The sequence below is a fragment of the Gopherus flavomarginatus genome, unplaced genomic scaffold (assembly GCF_025201925.1).
Source record: "Gopherus flavomarginatus isolate rGopFla2 unplaced genomic scaffold, rGopFla2.mat.asm mat_scaffold_280_arrow_ctg1, whole genome shotgun sequence".
NCBI lineage: Eukaryota > Metazoa > Chordata > Testudines > Testudinidae > Gopherus > Gopherus flavomarginatus.
This window is the reverse complement of record NW_026114976.1, coordinates 57717-79261: the sequence shown is the minus strand read 5'-3', so window position 1 is coordinate 79261 and position 21545 is coordinate 57717. Positions and strand designations below refer to the sequence as shown.

The 21545-nt window shown below is 52.1% G+C and overlaps 2 non-coding genes across 2 annotated transcripts; both read right to left on the bottom strand.

The window, feature by feature from the left end:
* Positions 1 to 15551: 15551 nt before the first annotated feature.
* TRNAT-UGU (transfer RNA threonine (anticodon UGU)) lies at positions 15552 to 15625 on the bottom strand. The gene has a single exon. It is a non-coding gene; the product is annotated as a tRNA-Thr (tRNA).
* Positions 15626 to 18082: 2457 nt separating this feature from the next.
* Positions 18083 to 18164, bottom strand: TRNAS-GCU (transfer RNA serine (anticodon GCU)). The gene has a single exon. It is a non-coding gene; the product is annotated as a tRNA-Ser (tRNA).
* Positions 18165 to 21545: the final 3381 nt, after the last annotated feature.

The following is a 21545-nucleotide window of genomic DNA, read 5'->3' as shown; positions in this document are numbered from 1 at the left end:
CAGTCTCCGCAGGAGCAGGAAGAGGGGAGCAATTGAGTGGAGCCTGCCCAGCAAACAGCTGACCGCAGCTGCCCGCAGGCTGCCCCCAGGGAAAAGCTCAGCTGGACGTAGGTATCTGTGCTCCCATGAACTCCTAAGCCCTCCAGGGACTCCTCCAGCCTTGACATAGGTATCTGTGCCCCCCCACAACCCCCTAAGCCCCCCAGGGACCTGTACAGCCTGGAAGTTGTCATCTGTGCACCCCATAAACCTCCTAATCCCCCTGGGACCCGTCTAGTCTGCACGGAGGTATCTGTGACCTCCAGAAACCCCCTAAGCCTTCCAAGACCCCTACAGCCTGGACTTAGGTATCTCTGACCCACACGAACCAACTGAGGACTCCTTCAGCCAGGATGTAGGTATCTTTACCCCCACAATCCTCTAAGCCTCCCAAGGGACCCCTACAGGCTGGACATAGTTATCTGCGCCCCCCCCCACCTCCTAAGCACCCCCGGGACCCCTATAGCCTGAAGTTAGGTATCTGTGCCCCCCACGATCCCCTAAGGCTCCCCGGGACCCCTACAGCCTGGACGTAGGTATCTGTGCCACCCACAAACCCTATAAGCCCCCCAGGGACCTCTCGAGCCTGGATATAGGTATTTGGGCTCCCCACAAACCATCTAAGCCTCCCCAGCGACCCCTAAAGATGAGAGATAGTTATCTCTGCCCCCCACAAACCCCATAATGCCCACAGGGACCCCTACAGCCTGGAGATAGGTATTTGTGCACCCCAGAAACTCCCTAATCCTTCCCAGGACATCTCCAATCTGGATGTAGGTATCTGAGTTCCCCACGAACCCCCTAATCCCTCACGGGATCCCGACAGCCTGGATGTAGGGTTATGTGCGACCACAGCCCCTTTATGTGCCCCAGGAACATCTACAGCCAGGACGTTGGTATCTGTGCCCCCCATAAGCCCCCTAATCCCCACGGGAACCCCTACAGCCTGGACGTAGGTATCTGTGCCCCCCACGAACCCGCAAAGCCCCCCAGGGACCTTTACAGCCAGGACATTGGTATCTCTGCCCCCCATAAATCTCCTAAGCCCTCCAGGACCCCTCCAGCCTGCACATAGATATCTGTGACCCCCAGAAACCCCCTAATGCCCCAGGAACACCTACAGCCTGGACACTGGTATCTGTGACTCCAACAAACCTCCTAAACCACCCAGGACCCCTCCAGCTAGGACGTAGGCATCTGTTCCCCCCTCTACCCCCAATCCCCTCAGGACCCCTAGACCCTGGACGTAGGTATCTGTGTCTGCCCCGATCCCTTAAGCACCTCCATTACCCCTTTAGCCTGGACATAGGTATCTGTGCTCCCACAACCCCCCTAAATGCCCCAGCCACTCCTTCAGCCTGGATGTACCTATCTGTGACCCCCACGAACCCCCTAAGCCCCCAGGGATCCCTACAGCCTGGACACAGGTGTCTGAGCACCCCACGAACCCCCTAAGCTCCTCGGGACACATCCAGCCTGGATGTATCTGAGCCCCCAGTGAACCGCCTAATCGCCCCGGGACACCGACAGTCTGGACCTAGGTATCTGTGCCCCCACAAGCCCCCTATACCCCTCAGGGCCCCTCCAGCCTAGATGTAGGTATCTGTACCTCCACAAACTCCACCAGAGAGGTCCTTTGGGACCATCTGCCTCTCCCAAGTCAGGCTAAAGGAGGAGGGTTGGGCGTGGGGCTAGCAACTCCACCTCGTAAAAAATCAACCCGCTACAGAAATGCCAACAATAGAGACAACAGAGACTTTTACCCTGGAAAAAGAAGAGTCTGCAATTCGAAGATGCATGATGCTGGGTGGTAAAAGCCATGAGGAAGCCACTAAGCCGATTACCCTTCTTGCAACCAGGAGGATTACCATAGGCACATGGAACGTGAGGCACCAGACAGGAACTGCGGTGGAACTCCCAAGGCAAGCGGAAAAGAGGCCGTCCAAGAAACACCTGGCGACGTGACCTTCAGGCTGATAGCAAAAAAATGGGCTATACCTGGAACCAGTTACAACGAATGGCCCAGGATACAGGACTCTGGAGATCTGTTGTTGGCGGCCCATACCCCGATTGGGGTGACGGGCGTAAGTGAGTGAGTGAGTACCCCCACAGCCCCCCTGGGACTCCTACAGCCTGGACATAAGTATCTGTGCACCCCACAAAACCATAAGCACCTGTAGGGACGCCTACAGCATGGACTTAGGTATCTGGGGCCCCCAAACCCCCCTAAGCCCACCAGGGACCCCTACAGCCTAGAGATAAGTATCTGTACCCCCCCGAACCCTATAAGACCCCCCTGGACCCGCCAGCCTGGACTTAGGTATCTGTGCCCCCCACGAACCCACTAAGCCCCCCAGGGACCCTCCAGCCTGGACAGAGGTATCTGCGCCCACCAGAAACCCCCTTAGCCCCCCAAGGACCCCTCCAGCCTGGATGCAGGTATCTGTGCCTCTCATAAACTGCCTAAGCCCCCCCTCGGAACCCCTCCAGCCAGGACCTACGTATCTGTGCCCCCTCAATACACTAATTTCCCCTGGAAGCCCTATTGCCTGCACATAGGTATCTCTGCCCCCCACAAACCCCCTAAGCCTCCCAGGAACCACTACAGCCTAGACGTATGTATCTGTGCCCCGCAGAAAACCCCTAATCCACCCGGGGATCCCTACTGCATGGACCTAGGTATCTGTGCCCCCCAGGAACCCTGTAAACCCCACAGGAACCACTCCAACCTGGATATAGATATCTGTGCCTCCCAAGAAAACCCTAAGCCCCCCAGGGACCCCTAAAGCCCGGAGATAGTTATCTCTGCTGTCCGCAAAAGCCCCTAATCCTCCCCGGAACCTCTCCAGCCTGGACGAACATATCTGTGCCCCCACAAACCCCCTAAGCCCCCCGGGACCCCTCCAGCCTGGATGAAGGTACCTGTGCCCCCCTGACGCTCTAAGCCCCCCCAGAATCCCTATAGCCTTGACGTAGGTATCTGTGTCCCCTACAATACCACTAAGCCCCCCCATTGACCCCTCCAAGACATACATAGGTATCTATGCCTCTCATCAAGTCCCTAAACCCCCAGGGACCATTGTGCTCATCACAAATCCTAAGCCATCCAGGGACCCCTCCAGCCTGGACATAGGTATTGGTGTCCTCCACGAAGCCCCTAATCCCCACCAGGACCTCTACAGCCTGGACACAAGTACCTATGCCCCCCACAACCCCACTAACTCCCTCAGGGTCCCGACCATCCTGGACGTAGGTATCTGTGACCCTATGAACCCCCTTAAGCCTCCCCGGAATGCCTCCAGCCTGGACGTAGCTATCTGTACCTCCCATGACCCCTAAGTCCCCCAGGGATCTCTACAGTATCTACGTAGGTGTGATGCTCTGTGCATTACCCTGCATGGCAACATGGTGTCACTGTTGCTCCATGCGGGAAATGCTCTGTGCATTACTGTGATGGAGTGGGGACTGTCTGTGTGGGGGATGGGACAGCAGCGGGTGACTTTAGGTGAGGGCCAGGACCTAAGCCTGTAACTCGAGCTAGGCAGGGGGGAGGTGTCAGCACCTTTGCCCGGGAAGCTGGACACAGGAAGGGGTCGGCTGGATGGAGTTAGTTCAGTTTTGGTTTGGAGCTGGGTTGTTGGAATGCAGGGAATCCCAAACTGGGAACTAAGCTTCCTGAACCCCCAGAAGGACTCGATTGAGGGGTCCTGGTTGTGCCCAAGAGTTCTGCTGTATCCTTCCTTCCTGTTGGCCAAAAAAACCTTCTGTTTTACTGGCTGGCTGAGTCAGTGTGTGTCCCAGGAAGAGGGGTGCAGGGCCGGATTCCACCACACTCTGTGACACCCCCTAAGCCCCTCTGGGACCCCTGCAGCCTGGACGCAGGTATCTGTGCCCCTCACCAAACCCCTGAGCCCCCCAGTGACCCCTACAGCCTGGACCTACGTATCTGTGCCCCCCACGAACCCGCTAAGCCCCCCAGGGATCCCTACAGCCTGGACGTAGGTGGAACCCTTCTGCCAGACTGAATTGATAGCAGTAAGGACGGGGTTCAATACATAGGAGTCCCTTCCCTACAACGTAATGCAAACCAGCTCGAGCCCCCACCCAGTGACATGGGACAATTTTACATACGCACCCCTAGGTGCCTCTAAGAGGCAATACTTCCCCTCTCGCAAGCACAGAGTCTGGGTGTAGTAGAAAACGTTTAATAATGTGAGATAAACAACATAGCATTAAATTGGGAAAACACTCAACTAGGTCGTGTCCTTTTCCCTGGGCTCTTGACTCCAGCAATCGCCAAATCACCCCAAGACTCCAAAGTCCGATACCTCAAATGTTTCAAGAGTTCAGCAACCCCAAAATCACCCACAGTCCCGCAGCCCCAGAGTTCAAGAGCCTATCTGCAGGGTTTTCCCCCACCAGCCTGGGTAGAAAGGGGCACCTTACGTGGTCCACTGCCGACTGCCCTGCTTCTCTGTGGGATTCTACTTCCGCCTTCCTCACCAGCTGCTTCGCTCTGCCAGCCAACCTGTGATCTGCTCCAGCTGTCCCTAAAAACTGCTGGACTCATCTCACTCTATGGGCCACTCCAATCATCTCACAAACTGCTCCTTTTCATCAGCTGCTCTGCTCTGCAATATAGCTTCAGACTTCTTTACTAATTAGCACAGCTTTTCAGTGATTTCAGTTCAGGAACCTGGAATTTCAACTCTTAAGAGAATGAAAAATCAGCTCTACTATTCACTTGTTAAAAGAGAAAAAGGTGCAATTGGTGTTTCTGGTTCATTCAAGGAGCCCACTCCCTTGTCTAGCGAGTGCCACTCAATTGATGGTGAGAATCACTGTCTCAAAGCAGTTTCACAGTTCCTCATCCACACAATCAGGGTGACAACACTCTACATCTCATGCCCCAACAACAAATAAACTGGGGATACCACAGCTGCCAAAGCAACCATCCCAGGCTGCCGTGGCCATGTCAGGCGGAGTGGGTGTGCCAATGCAAACACGATCAGCCCCTGAAATTCTTTTCCACACACCAGATGTCAGGGTAGAGTTCATCCTGCTTCTGCTTACATAGGTTGTGCCCTCCACAACTCCCTAATCCCACTGGGACCCATCTAGGCTGGATAAAGGTATCTGTGCTCCTCACAAACCTCTAAGCCCCCCAGGGAACCCACAAGCCCAGATGTAGGCATCTGTACGCCCCACAAACCCCCTAAGACCCACAGGACCCCTCCAGCCTGTAGGTAGGTATCTGTGACCCCCAAAGCCCCACAAAGACCCTCGGGATCCCTACAGCATGGATGTTTGTATCTGTGACCCCCACAAACCGCCTAAGCTACCCAGGGCCACCTACAATCGGGACGTAGGTATCTGTTCCCCCCCCAACACAGCTAATCCCCCACGGGACCCCTGCAGCCTAGACGTAGGTATCTCTGACCCCACGAATCCCCTAAGCCACGACAGGGCCCCTCCAGCACGGACATAGGTATCTGTGCCCCTACAACCCTCCTAAGATCCCCGAAACCCCTCCAGCCTAGATGCAGGTATCTGTGCCCGCACAGACCCCCTAGGCCATGATGGGATCCCTCCAGCCTCGACATAGTTATCTGAGATCCCCACAACCCCCCTAAGCTCCCCAGAACCCTTCCAGCCTAGACGCAGGTATCTGTGCCCAACACGAACCCCGTAAGGCCGCCAAGACCCCTCTTGCCTGGATGAAGGTATCTGTGCCCCTCACAAACCCTTAAGCCCCCCCAGGATCCCTATAGCCTAGATGTAGGTATCTGTGCACTCTCACGAACACACTGATCCTCCTAGCGACCCCTACAGCATGGACGTAGGTATCTGTACCCCAAAATGCCTCAAAGCAACCCCGGGACCCCTACAGCATCAAAATAGGTATCTGTGCCCCCCCATAACTCCCTAATACCCCCAGAACCCCTCCAGCCTGGACGTAGATATTTGTGACCTCCAGGAACCCCCTAAGCCCTCCCCACGACTTCTCTAGCCTGGACATAGGTATCTATGCCCCCCACAAGCCACCTAACACCCATAGGGCCCCCACCAGCCTAGTTGTAGCTATGTATATGCCACACAAACCCCCTAAGCTCCACAGGGCCCCCTCCAACCGGGACATAGGTATCTGCGCAACCACAACCCCTAAAATCCCCCAGGGACCACTCCAGACTATACATAGGTTTCTGTGCCCCTCACCAACTCCCTTAACCCCTAGGGACCACTACAGCCTGGACGTATGTGTCTGTGCTCACCACAACCCCCTAAGCCGTCCAGGGACCTCTCCAGCCCGGACGTAGCTATCTGTGCCCCCGCATGACCCCTAAGCCCCCCAGGGATCTCTACAGCCTCTACATAGGCGTGATGCTCTGTGCATTACCCTGTGTGGCCACACGGAGTCACTGTTGCTACATGCAGGAAATGCTCTGTGCATTACCCTGCGTGGCCACACGATGCCACTGTTGCTCCATGCGGGAAATGCTCTGGGCATTACTGTGATGGAGTAGGGACTGTCTGTGTGGGGGATGGGAGAGCAGCGGGTGACTTTAGGACCGGACACGTGCTCAGCCTGTAACCTGAGCTAGGCAGGGAGGAGGGGGTCAGCACCTTTGCCAGGGAAGCTGGACACAGGAAGGGGCCGGCTGGAGGGAGTTGGGTTAGTTTAGTTTCCGTTTTGGGCTGGGTGGTTGGAATTCAGGGGATCCCAAACTGGGAACTAAGTTTCCTGAACCCCCAGAAGGACTCGATTGCGGGGTCCTGCTTGTGCCTCCAAGCTCTGCTGTATCCTTCGCTCCTGTTGTCCAATAAACCTTCTGTTTTACTGGCTGGCTGAGAGTCACTGTGAGTCCCAGGAAGAGGGGTGCAGGGCCGTACTCCCCCACACTCCATGACAGACCCTAAGCCCCCCCGGGACCCCTCTAGCCTGGAAGTAGATATCTGTGCCCCCCACCAAACACCTAAGACCCTTGGAGACCCCTCCAGCCTGAACTTAGGTATCTGTGCCCCCCACAAACCCCCTAAGCCCCCCAGGGACCTATACAGCCAGTACATTTGTATCTGTACCCCATATAGACTCCATAAGCCCCCTGGGACACTCCAGTGTGCACGTAGATATATGTGCCCCTCAGAAACCCCCTAACCCCCCAGGAACCCATACAGCCTGGACAACCCCCCTAATGCCCCCCGGGACATCTACAATCTGGACGTAGATATCTGTGCCCCTCATGAAACCTGTAACCCCCCCCCCGGGACCGATACAGCCTGGACATAGGTATCTGTGCCCACCCGAACTCCTAAGACCCCCTGGTACCCCTACAGCCTGGTATCTTGGGCCCCCACAAATCTCCTAAGACTCCCAGGGTGCCTCCAGCCTGGACGTAGGTATCTTTGCCCCCCACTAACCCCCAAAGCCTCCTGGTACCACTACAGCCTGGATGTAGTAATATGTGCCCCTCATGAACCCTCTAAGCCCTCCTGGGACCCCTAGAGCCTGGAGATTGGTATCTGTGTCCCCCTCAAACTCTCTAAGCCCCCCAGGGACCCCTACGGCCTGGATGTAGGTATCTGTGCACCTCAAGGCCCCTAAAATCCCCCGGACCCCTACAGCCTGGATGTAGGTATGACGGTGCTGCCTGTGGGAGCCAGTTCAGGTCACTCAATCAGGGTGAACTGCAAACAAAACAGGGCAGACAAATCCCAAATGCTGGTGGTTATTTCAATACTTAGATTTACCACGCCAGCACAAAACAGCTTCTGTAGTACCTCACTGGTTACTTAGAAGTTTAAACCACGCAGTTCCCTTAAAGTACCCAGCCTCAGGCCTCCGTCCAGACACACCTGTCAGATATGATGATGATTCCTGAAAATCTTACTTCATCATATAAAGAAAAGGTCCTTCCAATCCCAAAGGATCAGCCACATACCCAGGTTAAATTATAGCTTAGATCTTACCTAAAATACATGCTATAGCCAGTTCTTATTAACTAAGCTAAAATTTATTAGAAAAGAAAAGAGAGAGAGTGTTGGTTAAAAGATTAATAGACTTATAGACTTGAATTCAATTCTTGAGGTTCAGATACACAGTAGAGATGAGCTTGTAGTTGCCAAAAGTCCTTTTAGAAATAGTCCATAGGTTATAGTCAATTTCCATATTCAGGGTGGCTCCAGTCAACGACTGGGGATCTCAATCCTTGTGGCTTAAGGTTTCCCCCTCTTGAAACCCAAAGCAGATCTGAGATGAAGAAGGATCGTGTCCCAGGTTCTTATACATTTCCAGCAGCCTTTCGGTCTGAGAAAACAATAGGCTTAACTCTCCTTCCAAACATCCTGGCAATTAGTACAGGGTAATTTATTCATCAAACAGTTCAAATCCACACTGGAGACCTGCCCTACATGCCTATGGGTCCCAATCTGGCTGACTCATTATACAAGGAGCACTTCCATGCTGGGCAAACAATGGTAGCCAATGATGGAATATATCAGATTCCAAGTTCAGACTGCAGGATACGTGAATGCTGACTCCCGAGGCTGTGGTTTAGTCCAGGCCTGCATAACTCGTAAAGTGGCAAGGGCAATATTACTCCAAAGAAAACAGCTGAGGGCTGAAACCTCACAGAACGCCCCCCAGCACCGCCCAGCCCCTCCGAAACACAACCCCCCCAACACCACCCACCCTGCAAAAACAACGTCGCCAGTGCCTCCCAGGCCCCCCGAAACAATCCCCCCCCAAGTGCCGCCCGCCTAGTGGAAACAAACCCTCCTTCCCCAGCACCGCCCTGCCAAAACAGGGGTAATGAACCTTGCTAATATGTTATAGGAGGCCCCTAAGGTAGTGTAATTAAGGTAAAAGAAAACTGTCTCTTTGCTAGAAGTAGAATAAGATCTTCCCCCCACTTGGTGATCAGTTCCCCAGTTGAATGAATGAGGCGTGACTGAGGAAGGCATGGAAGGCAGCACCTCCAGACAGCTGCAACCCTTGGCGCGGGGTTGGGAGCCAGAGCAGATCAGTAGAACAGATCAGCCACTGACTCACCATTCACCTCCTCAGCCCCTCGCTCACCTCCTCAACCCCCCTCCCCTGCTACTGGCTCACCTGCCCTGTCTGTCACTGCTCACCCACTCGCCTCAGCCCTCACGGCTCATCTCCCTGCCCACCCGCTCGCCTCCTCAGCTCTCCTCCCCTACCGCCAGCTCACCTGACCCCCCGCCAATGCCCGCTCGCTTCCCTCCTCAGACCCCCAGTCCCCCAGCTCACCTGCCCGCTGCTCACCTCTGTTCCCCCCCTCCCTGGCTCACATACTCACCCCTCACCATTGCGCACCAGCTCGCCTCCTCAGCCTACCATCCCCGGCCAGTGATGAGCTGCCAAAATCTTAACAACCAGTTCCCTCCTCCCCCCACGTGGGGGTTGTGGCCCACTCCTGCCCCTTGGGACTCCTGCCCCATCTAACTCCCCACGTTCCTTGACGCCCCCCCGGGGACCCCTACCCCATCTACCCTCCTTCCCTGTCCCCTGCTGCTCCATCCAACCTCTCCTCTCATTCCTGATGCCCCCCGGGACCCTTGCCCCATTATACCATCCTTCTCCCTGTCCCCTGATGGCCCCTGGAACCCCTGCCCATGATGGTTCACACGGGAAGGCTGGGAGGGCTGAGAAGCAAACGGCGGCTTCGTGCTCAGGCCCAGGGAGGCAGAGGGGAGGTAGGTCAGCTGGTGTGGGGAGCGGTTCCCCAGTGCCCCCCGCAGGTTATCTGCTGCGGTGCGGGCAGCCCCCATGCCCCAGCTCACCCTTTTCTGCAGAACTGCTGCCTGGCCATTCGGTCCCTAGTGTGTAACAGTGAATGGGATTCTTCCATCCTAAGTGCAGGATTCTGCACTCATCCTTGCTGAACCTCATCAGATTTCTTTTGCCCCAGTCCTCTAATTTGTCTAGGTCCCTCTGTATCCTATCCCTACACTCCAGGATATCAACCACTCCTCTCAGTTTAGTGTCTTCTGCAAACTTGCTGAGGGTGCAATCCACACCATACTCCAGATCATTAATGAAGATATTGAACAAAACCGGACCCAGGACCGACCCTTGGGGCGCTCCGCTTGAAACTGGCTGCCAACTAGACATGGAGCCTTTGATCACTGCCCATTGAGCCTACGATCTAGCCAGCTTTCTATCCATCTTACAGTCCATTCATCCAGCCCATACTTCTTTAACTTGCTGGCAAGAATACTGTGGGAGACCGTATCAAAAGCTTTGCTAAAGTCAAGGAATAACACATCCACTGCTTTCCCCTCATCCACAGAGCCAGTTATCTCCTCATAGAAGGCAATTAGGTTAGTCAGGCATGACTTGCCCTTGATGAATCCATGCTGACTGTTCCTGATCACTTTCCTCTCTTCTAAGTGCTTCAGAATTGATTCCTTGAGCACCTGCTCCATGATTTTTCCAGGGACTGAGGTGAGGCTGACTGGCCTGTAGTTCCCCGGATCCTCCTTCTTCCCTTTTTTAAAGATGGGCACTACAGTAGCCTTTTTCCAGTCATACAGGACATCCCCCGATTGCCGTGAGTTTTCAAAGTTAATGGCCAATGTCTCTGCAATCACATCCGCCAACTCCTTTAGCACCCTCAGATGCAGCACATCCAGCCCCATGGATATGTGCTGGTCTCCAGTTTTTTTAAATAGTCCCAAACCACTTCTTTCTCCACAGAGGGCTGGTCACCTCCTCCCCATGCTGTGCTGCCCAGTGCAGCAGTCTGGGAGCTGACCTTGTTTGTGAAGAAAGGGGCAAAAAAAGCATTGAGTACACTAGCTTTTTCCACATCCTCTGTCCACTAAGTTACCTCCCTCATTCAGTAAGGGGCCCACTCTTTCCTTGACTTTCTTCTTGTTGCTAACATACCTGAAGAAACCCTTCTTGTTACTCTTAACATCTTTTGCTAGCTGCAACTCCGAGTGTGATTTGGCCTTCCTGATTTCACTCCTGGATGCCTGAGCAATATTTTTATACTCCTCCCTGGTCATTTCTCCAATCTTCCACTTCTTGTAGGCTGTTATTTTGTGTTTAAGATCAGCAAGGATTTCACTGTTAAGCCAAGCTGGTCGCCTGCCATATTTACTATTCTTTCTACACATCGGGATTTTTTTTTCCTGCAACCTCAATAGAGATTCTTTAATCCTTTAGAGGACTGGAACTGATTTCAGTGGAGGCACACGTTTGCTAGGTTTTTATGCATTTGCACAGGAAAATATTGAGTGTTTCAATTCATTTCAGGGATCCCTATTCAGTGGAACTCCTGAACATAAAGGAAATGCCATTATTTTTGTTGAAGGAAGAGGTTTATAAGCTGGCAATAGGATTTGAACCAAGGACTCTTTGATTTATAGTCAAAGGTTCTACCACTGAGCTACACCTCCATGACTGTGGGGAAGGTAAGTCTGTGATCTTAAAGATTTTGAAGGACAGGCCCTGCCTCAGAGATCTCCTGTTCTCTTCCCAGACCACAGTGCTTTTAAAAATGGGGTTTCATTAAACTTATAGATACATGTAGACACCACAGCTTGCACACTCACCCACATAGCTTCCCCCAGTGACATAGCTACCACCTCTCAGGGAGATGGATTAGCTACATGAACAGGACAGCTCTCTCCCCTCTGCTTAGAGCATCTTCATTCTTTATGAATAGGTAGGAAATAACCATCTGAATGGACAGTATCCAATTGATCAAATATTGCTGGGTCTGCATTCAATATTGGTAACTGGTCATGCTGGGCTGGATGAGTAGGAGCATCACCAGCAGATTGAGGGAAGTGATTATTCCCCTCTACTCAGCAGTGGTGAGGCCACATCTTTTTTTTTTTAAGAAATGATTGGAGATATACCTATCTCCTAGAACTGGAAGGGACCTTGAAAAGTCATCGAGTCCAGCCACCTGCCTCCACTAGCATGACTAAGTACTGATTTTTGCCCCAGATCCCTAAGTGGCCCCCTCATGGACTGAACTCACAATGCTGGGTTTAGCAGGCCAATGCTCAAACCACTGAGCTATCCCTCCCCTCCGTCTGGAGCACTGCGTCCAATTTTTGCCCTTCCACTACAGAAACAAATTGGAGAGAGTCTAGGGGAGGGCAACAAAAATGATTAGAGGGCAGGGGACTTATGAGGAGAGGCTGAGATCAGGGCCACCCGGGGGGGGGGCAAGTGGGGCAATTTGCCCCAGGCCCTGCAGGGATCCCATGAGAATATATTATTCTATAGTATTGCAACTTTTTTTATGAAAAGGGCCCCCAAAATTGTTTTGCCTCAAGCCCCCTGAATCCTCTGGGCAGCCCTGCCCACTCCATCCCCTTGACTCATTCTCCTCCCTCTGAGGCCCCACCTGTGCTCTGCTCTCACTCCCATTTGGCCACTCTCCCACCCCTGCTCTTTCTCTTTGGCTGAGGCCTGATGGTCCACCTTTTGCTCACTCCTCTCCTCCCTGAAAGCCTTCTTGTGTCTCTCCACCCCCGCCCCCAAGGTCTACCTGCTACCCCCACCCCTCTGCCTTTCCCCTGAAACTCACCCTGCCCAAACCTCTCTGCCCCCTCCCCTAAGACCAGCCCTGCCCAGCACTCACATCTCTCTATCCCCTCCCCTGACCTGCCCTGTCCACCACCCACACCTCTTTGCCCCGCCCATGAGACCGGCCCTGCCCACCACTTGCACCTCTCTGCCCCTCACCTGAGGCCCGCCCTGTCCACCTCTTTCCTCGGTCATCTGTTGTTGTTCCTTGAAACATCAAGGATGGAATAAAAAGCTGAGTTTACTCCAGGGTGAGGAAAGAAAGGAGCCACCAACCCCCTGACAAAGCTCAGTGCCCCAGAGAAAACCTGCCCCCTGCTATTGCAATCCCTGATGTGCTGGGGATATGATGGTAAAGGAACTGTCTGAATGATCAAGGCAGGAAATGGACAACAATCTACAGGAACGTCATTGACCACAAACACACTCTCCTCATGCTCCAGCCAGAAGGGAAATGAGCAGAAATTCTTGCAGTTCAGCCAGGGACACACTTACACAATGGCACAGCAGTGTGTGTGTTGTGGAAGCTGGTCTGAGGAAACAACTGGAATTGATCACTCAGTGAGAACAGAACTGGAGTGTATTGAAAAACCCATCTCAAGCAAGTAGTTGTGGCCCAGTGGTTATGATGATGGTTTAGGATTCCTTTGGGGTCTCCCTGCACAGGTTCAAATCCTGCCAACTACAGAGGAAGCTGTGGTCCTTTAGTTTCAACACAGCTGGGTTTTGTCCCACTCTCAAACTGTGTCTACACTATTGGGTAATGTGGCTTTAAAGTGTTTCAATTAAACAGCTGTTGCATGTCCACACTATGCCCCTTGTGTTACCAGAGCACATCCAGGCTAGACTCTTGGATGGCCAAAGAGAGCACTGCATTGTGGGTATCTGTGCAACTGGCTGGAGGTGCTTTGGGAAGGGTTTGAAATGCCTCACAGGCTGGTACAGCATCACATGATGCAGGTTTCTCTATCCCATTGTTCCATGGGAATCCTACTAGATTGCCAGCTGCTTTTCAACTGCAATGTGTTTGTGTGTGGGGGGGGAAGAGTGAGTGAGTGAGTGTGTGGCACACTGTCTCTAAGTTAAGACAGCTGCTGCAAGCAACCAGTCCTGAGGCAGGGGGAGGGGCACAGCCCCAACATCAGCCCCTGCTTCCCTCACTGGCTCAGCTCAGCACAGCAGTCTCTGTGACACACACACACTGCTGCCTGCTTAGCTCTGTGTCAGGGGTGCTGGAACAGGGGGGTTAGAGGGCCATGGCCCCACCACTCTTTACTGGCTGTTAGGACAAATGATGGAGTGGGGGGAAGGGTGGAGTCTTGGGGGGAAGAGGATTTCTGTGGGTGTGGCCTCAGGGGGAGAGGTGGTGTGAGTGTGGGTCCTTGGGGAAGGGGTGTCATGGGAGTGCCACAGTGCAGACAACGGTGCCCCCCCACTGTAAGGAAGCTCCCGCCCCCCCTGTTCTGTGTTTATAGCGCAGGAGAGAGCAGCCTTCCACTGCAGTGATTTCCTCCCCGGGGCTCTGGCCTCTGCAGGGAGCCCTGGGCCCCTTAAATCACCAGCTTGGGGAAGCCAGGCCGGGCTGGCACAGAGTACCCACTCTTGCCAGTACCCCACACTGGAACGTACCGGCTTTTTGTTAGTAATACAGGAAATTGGGGGCTAATCCTGAAAAGCTTCTTTGATGTAACTTAACCCCCCTTGGCCTAAAATGTCCTGATGTAAAACCTGACTCCAAAGGATGGGGTGGGGGAATGTGTGTGAGAAATAGAGCAGAGGAGAAAACTGACCCAGTGTTGATTTGAATGATTTGTATTTCAAAAGTAACTTATTTTGATTGGCTTCCAAGTCAATTTCTGTGTAGGTGTGTTAGCAAAAAGAAGGTCAGAGAAAGTGTGGGCCCCTTACTGAATGGGGCAGGCAACCTAGTGACAGATGATGTGGATAAAGCTGAAGTGCTCAATGCTTTTTTTGCCTCGATCTTCACAGACACTGGCAGCACAGTAGGGGGAGGAGGTGAGCAGCCCTCGGTGGTGAAAGAACAGATTAAGGACTGTTTAGAAAAGCTGGACATGACCAAGTCCTCAGTTCCAGATCTAATGCATCTGAGGGTCCGGATGGAGTTGGCAGATGTGACTGTAGAGCCGTTGGTCATTATCTTTGAGAACTTGTGGTGATTGGGGGAGGTCTCGGATGGTTGGAAAAAGGCAAATCTAGTGCCTATATGTCTCCACTGCAATTTGAGTCTTGCAGCCCAAGCCCCATAAGCCTGAGTCAGCTGACCGGGCTTTGAGACAAGTGCCCTGGGTGTCTTAATCACAGTATAGACATAACATTAGGCTACATCTACAGTGCAATGAAGCAGCCACGGCTGGCACCTGTCACATTAATCAGAGTCATGCAGCTTGGGCTGTGAAGTTACAGTGTCCGTATCTCGGCTCAGGCTCTGTACTCTGCTCTAGGAGCCCAGAAGGTTAGGAGAGAGTTTAGCAAGTGGAAATGGTAAAACCGCAATGAAGTATGGACTCATGGCATTTCTCCATTGTTCTATCTGCTTTGGGGCAGGGACAATGACACGTCCAGCTGCATTTGTTATTTCAAAGGGCAGTTTAGGATTTTCATTCTCACCCATGGTGCACAAAGCAGGACTAAACCCTTGGTGTAAACTAAACGAGCTGCCCACAGATTCTGGCAGCCACAATGAGCCTTTTGGTGTGAGAGCTCAGACCTGCCCCTGTCCCAGAGGGAGGGGGTCATCTGTGACGGGCTGGAACACTGACCTATCAGCTCTTAACTTCCAAACTTTCAGTAAGTCTATTATCAATGCCTGTGAGTGTAATTTAAACCATAAAAACAGTCATACTGGACTAAAGCTGCATCTAGCTCTATGTTTTGTCCTCTGGCTGTAGCCAATACCAAGTGCCCCAAGAGCTACTCAGCAAGGCACCCCTGGGAGTTGAACCCAGGATCTCCTGTTTACAAAACAGATGCTTTAGCCAGCTAAGCCATGGTGCCTGCCTGCGGCTAAGGGGCACTGTCTACGCACACCTGACTCCCTGCCATCCCCACCAGGGCCTGACAAGCTTTGCCTGTGTTTGGATTCTGCAAAGCAGAGGAGCAGGTGACATTTTCCTTGCAAGCTGTGTGTGTGTAAATCTTTGGCCAGGTCTGCACTACAAAGTTATTTTAACATCAGGTGTGTGAAAAACACACAACGCTCCCTCGGTCGGCACCCTTCTCCTCTGTCCCAACCCACAGCCCTCCTATTCCCAGTGCCCCTCAATCCCAACCTTGACAAGAGGCCTAGAGCTTTTTGCAGCAAACTTAAACCAACAAATTGTCAGTGTAAATGCTACTATTCATTATATCACCATAACTGGCCTCCTCCAGTATCCCACAATGCCCGCCGTGAACTCGTCTGCCCTGCATTCCTGCTACAGAGGCTGGGCCCCTCCCCTTTCATAGCTCCAGAACGTTCTGACAGCTGAGCTGCTAGCTACACCGGCATTGGTTTGCTATAACTGCATTGCTTGGGGGAGTGTAAATTTTTTATACATCTAAGTAATGTAGTTACACCAACCTAATTTTGTAGCGTAGACCTGTCCAAATAAACACTCACACACCTTGGGAGTAAACCTTCCCCTGCTCCTCTGCTTTACAGAATCCAAACACGAGAAAAGTTTATCAGGGCTCAATGGGGATTGGCAGAGTCAGGTGTGGGCAGACACGATGCTTTAAGTAACAGCAGGCACCATGGCTTAGCTAGTTACAACACCTGTTTTGTAAACAGGAGATCCTTGGTTCAACTCCTAGCGGTGCTTGGTTGAGTGCCTTTTGGGGCACCTGGTGTTGGCAACTGTCAGAAAACAAGATTCAGAGCTAGATGGACCTTTGGTCTAGCCCAGTGTGGCTTTTCTTATGGTTTAAATTACACTCACAGGCACTGCTAATAGAGTTACTGAAAGTTTGGGTGTTAAGAGCTGGTAGGTCAGTGGTCCAGTCCCCTCAATGCAGTTTTACCATTTCCACTTGCTAAACTCCCTCCGAACCTGAGCCGAGACACGAACACTGCAACTTTACTATAGACCAAGCCGCATGACCCTGATTAATGTGACCTGGGCCAGCCGTGGGTGTTTCATTGCACTGGAGATGTAGGCTTATGTTATGTCCACGCTGCGATTAACACACTCAGGGCACCTGCCTCAAAGCCCGGCCAGCTGACTCAGGCTTATGGGGCTTGGGCTGCAAGACTATAAAATTACAGTGCAGACAGATGGGACTTGAGCCCAACCTCTGAAACCCCCAGGAGGAGTGAGGGTTTCTGAACCCAGGCTTCAGTGTGAACACAAATATCCGGACCACAGTTTTTAGCCCCTCAGCTTTAGCTCCATGGGCCCAAGTCAGATGACCCAGGACGGCCATGCTGCCATCTTTATCCCTGGAGAGATAGACTCTACAGGTAAGTCTCCATTGCAATGTCAGCCCTGGTGTGGCACGCTGTGCTCAAAGCACTACCTGGAAGCCCCATATTCACCACTCTCATATAATGATGATACGGTTTGTACAAAGTCTGCCTGGTGAGGTATCATTTCAAAAGTCTTGATCTGTTGAACACTAATATTGTGTTGGACTGTGTGTGTAGCATTGGTTGGGAAGTTATGAAGTTTGCTCTGTGTGTGTTACTGAGATATATTATGAGGTTGCGAAATGCCCACCACCAGCCTTTCAGGTGTGACAATGGAGGAGCCAGACTCGCTGCTGGCCCATTAAAAGGGATCCACGCTCCCAAGGACTATCCCAGGAACTGTGTACAATGCAGACTTCTCCGAGATAGCACAGTGACAATGGACACTGCTTGACTCACATCCTAGCAAAGGTACTTCCTAGCAAGTTGGAAGAAACTATGAAAGAGGGGAAGAGACATCATGAGTTGGCCTCTCTCCCCCACAACTCAACACCTGGAAACACATCTGGAGGACAAACACTGAACTGAAATAAATCAGAAGAGAATAATAATAATATATTCAAATCAAAGTCTCCAAACAGACTAGTATTGGTTTCTCAGCAAAAATTTTCAGTTTGGGGAATTTTCTTTTCTCAGTCAGACTTTGCCAAGGGAAGTGGAGAAAAAATGTTTTTGAGTTGCTTCTTTCAGAACAGCCTGGCCTAGACACTAGCTCTGGTTCACTGTTTTGGTCTTGCTCAGGATGGGGGTATTTTAATTATTTGGGAAGGTCCCAGGGTGTTTGTGGGAGATTATGAGGATGTTCCCTTTTGAGATAAAAACTAAGAAATACAGGACTAGAGAATTTTTTTAGAAATCTGAGATTTAGACTTTTTCTTTGAAGCGGGGAGGAGGGCGGTTAGATTCTGAGAAGGTTTTTTTTCGCAAGAAGAAACATTGTTTGATCTGTCATTGTACCAAAGGGAGAGATGGTTGTCTATAAAGGAGGAGTGAAGACTAAATGCTTCTGATGAGGATGGGATTTGAACCTATGCATGCAGAGCATAATGGATTAGCAGTCCATCACCTCAACCACTTGGTCACCTCATCTGAGCTGTCAGGAAAGGGACAGGAAGAGAAATCTAAGGCCGGCAGAGATAGGGACACAGGAGTTTTTAAATACTAAGCATAAGCAGGGTCTGAATGAGCTCCCCCCTCACATCTACTGAGGAGCTGGGGAAAGACTTCAGGAACAGACCGTGTTTGCACAGACACACCTACTCTGCGTATGATGCGGCCGCTTCCCCAAAATGACCAGTTTGGGATGGTGGTGGGTTACAAATCACTTTAGGATTGAGTGCAATGAAATGTTATTCTCCTTCCTGTATGAGTGAAGGGCAGCAGAACATACCTAGTCTGTCCTGACGGAGGGGTAGGTGGGTGAGGAAAGGCTTTTATTGGACTGCAGAGAAGTGATTGAGGACATCACCCTAAACCAGTGGTCCCCAAACATTTCACATTGTGCCCTCTTAGCCATGGCTGTGGCCCCTCGGAAGCCACGATTGAGAACCGAGGCTGGGAGGAGCGGGGCTGTTGCTTGCTGGAGAGAGGGGTGCAGACAGGGGTAAAGGGGTCGAGGCCGGGCTGGGAGCCAGAGTCTCAGGCTGAGAGTGGGGTTGGGGAAGAGCTGGGACAGAGTGGGGCTGAGTGGTGCTCCCTCCCTGCCCTCCATGGGGACTGGCTCAGGCCCTAAGGTGCCCCCATGAATGTTCCTCTGTGTCCCCCTAGGAGTCATGCCCCACATTACAGGGACCACTGAACCCTACTCGCTAAGCAGGGGCTAATGATGCCAAAGCCCAGGGAAAGGGAGAACAAGTGCAGGGGCCCCAGCACAAGAACCATGGCCCCAAACCCTCTTCTGTCTGTGGCCTTGCCCTCTTTCAACCTTTCCACCCATGGCCCCATCCACTAGTCACCTCTTTTCCACTCCTTCCCCACTGGCCCCACCCTGCTCACTCATTTACTCCCCCCCGCCACATACTGCAGTCCTGAGACAAGAGAAGCTCTGTAGCCCCTGGGCCATAGCGGGTAGTGGGAGGTCCTCCAGCCCTAGGGCCGACATGGGGGAGACTTTTCCAGGGGTCCCAAATCAGCCGGGGCACTCGGGCAGCATGCGGCAGTGCAAAGGTGCACGCTGCAGGTGTAGTGTCAGACACAGCTTCCTGGGGGGACTCCCACATTTCTCCCTGCGTGTACCCGGTGGAGGAGCATTGTGGGGGGAGGGGCAAGTGGTGACACAAAGATACAGCTCACCTGCCCCCAACGTTCCTCTGTGGCCCCATAGAGGGTTGTGGGGGAGCAAGGAGCAGCATTATGTGCTCCATGCGTCCTGGTCACTTTTCCCGCATGGGCTGTGCTGTGAGGGGAGAATCAGAAGCTGCTGCTCTCTGCCCTCCCCTTATGCAGCCCAGCTGAGGAAAGTGACCTGGATGCAGGGAACTCGGATGATCTCGCTTCTTGCCCCCACATCCCACAGCCCCTAGGGGTGCCTGGAGGAGCAGCGTTCCAGGGAGGAGTGGGGGGCAGCAATACCAGCTGCTCCATGCACGCAGGTCAGTGTCCCCACATGGGCGCAGGAGGGGGTGCAGGGGTTTCTGTGATGCCTATTCTATCAATATCGTAACTCAATACCAGGCACTCAAATTCACCCGTCTTATTACTTAGACTTTTAGCATTTGTATTTAAGCACTTATAAAATGTGTCCCATTTTAGCTGTCTGCTATTACGTGATGTAATTGAGGGAGACTCTTTCATTTCACTGTTTCTGATCAGATCCTACCTGTACATTATCATCTTCCATCCTCTCCTCCTTACTAGGCTATAGAGAATCCCTGTGAATAGTTCCTCTCCTAACAGATGTCTCTGTCTGAACCCTGTGCTCCTCAGTGCCTGTCGGCTTTCCCCCAGCTCTGAGGCTGTGTCTACACTGCGCACCTTACCACGGTGCAGCTGTGCCACTCTAACCATGCTGTTGTATGCTGCTCTGTGTGGCCATCCTTATCATTGGGAGAGAGCTTCCCCGGCAACAAAACCAAACCACTACAACGAGGGGCAGGAGTGTCGTCACCAGGAGCACTGCTCCACCAATGAAGCGCTGTTCACACTGCTGCTTTGCATGGCTCAAATTTTGGCATTCGGGGAGTGTTTTTTCTCACCTGAGTGACAAAATTTTTAGCAACAAAAGCCTTAATTTAAAAAAAACTCCTCTGCAACCTATTTAATGTGACCTTTATACAACCTTTATACTGCCTCTAGTTTTGGTGAACTCATTTGGAAAAGATGTTGTGAAATTGGAGCTGGGGCAGCAAAGAGCCACCAAATGTTCTGAGGGCTGGAGAAAAATGCCTTCTAGTGAGCTAATGAAAGAGCTCAACTTGTTTAGCTTTTCAAAAGACGATTGAAAGGTGAGTTCATTGAAGTGTTGAAGTGCCTTAATGGAGAGAAAAATTGAGTATTAAAGGGCTCTTTAATCGAGCAGAGAAAGGCATAAAAAGACCCAATGGCTGGAAAGTGAAAAGAGACAAATTCATATTACAACTAAGGCACAAATAGTCAACAGTGAGGATGATTCACCACAGGAACAAGCTACCAGGGGAAGTGCTGGATTCGTCATCTGCTGCTGTCATGTAATGAAGACTAGATGCCTTTCTGGAATGTGTTTGCCCCCAAAGTAGCTCTTGTGTCATACAGGAGGCCTGTGATATGCAGGGGATCCAATCAGATGCTCTAATGTTCTCTTCTGGCCATAAAGTCGAGTAATTTCTGAAAAACTGAGTGTAGCATTGGGAGCAGCGTATGATGTTTTCCTGTCTAGCCAGCTTGCTGCCTAGAACGAACGCTCCTTGAGTAGGGTAATCCACAGGGAGTAACTCAAACTTCCAAAGTGTCTGGCCAGGGGCAGGACATTGGCACAGCAAGGGAGGATTTTGGCAGTGACATCACAAAGGCCTTTTGCAGGACCTCAGACTATTGGTCCAAGGTGGTGGGAGGGTGGTGACCTCACAGAGACATGCTGACATCAGCCAGGCAGGACAGGGGTCAGGGGCCAGGGAAACCTCAGAGACCCCTGTGGCTTTGCTTCAGCAAGTCTCCTTCTCGAGGTCTCTCTTTGAGGAATGAGAGAGTATTCGGGTTCACGGACGTGAGTGCCAGGAGGAACCTCTTTTGAGTTTTCTCCTTCCCTTTTAGTGATTTTACTAGAAAACAGCCATCCCTGTTTAGAAGGTAAGAGACTCCTGGAGGTTTGAAACCTGTTCAGTCTGATCCATCTGGTGAGAGTTGAATTCTAGGCATGGAAAACACGTGTTAAGAAGGCAGAATTTTTTTGCATACCTGGGATTTTGTCCCTTAGAATCATGGGGACATTTGGGTTTCACCTTTTCCTCCATCGCTCCCTCCCTCCTGTCTCTTCGTCTCTTGTTTCTTTTGTCC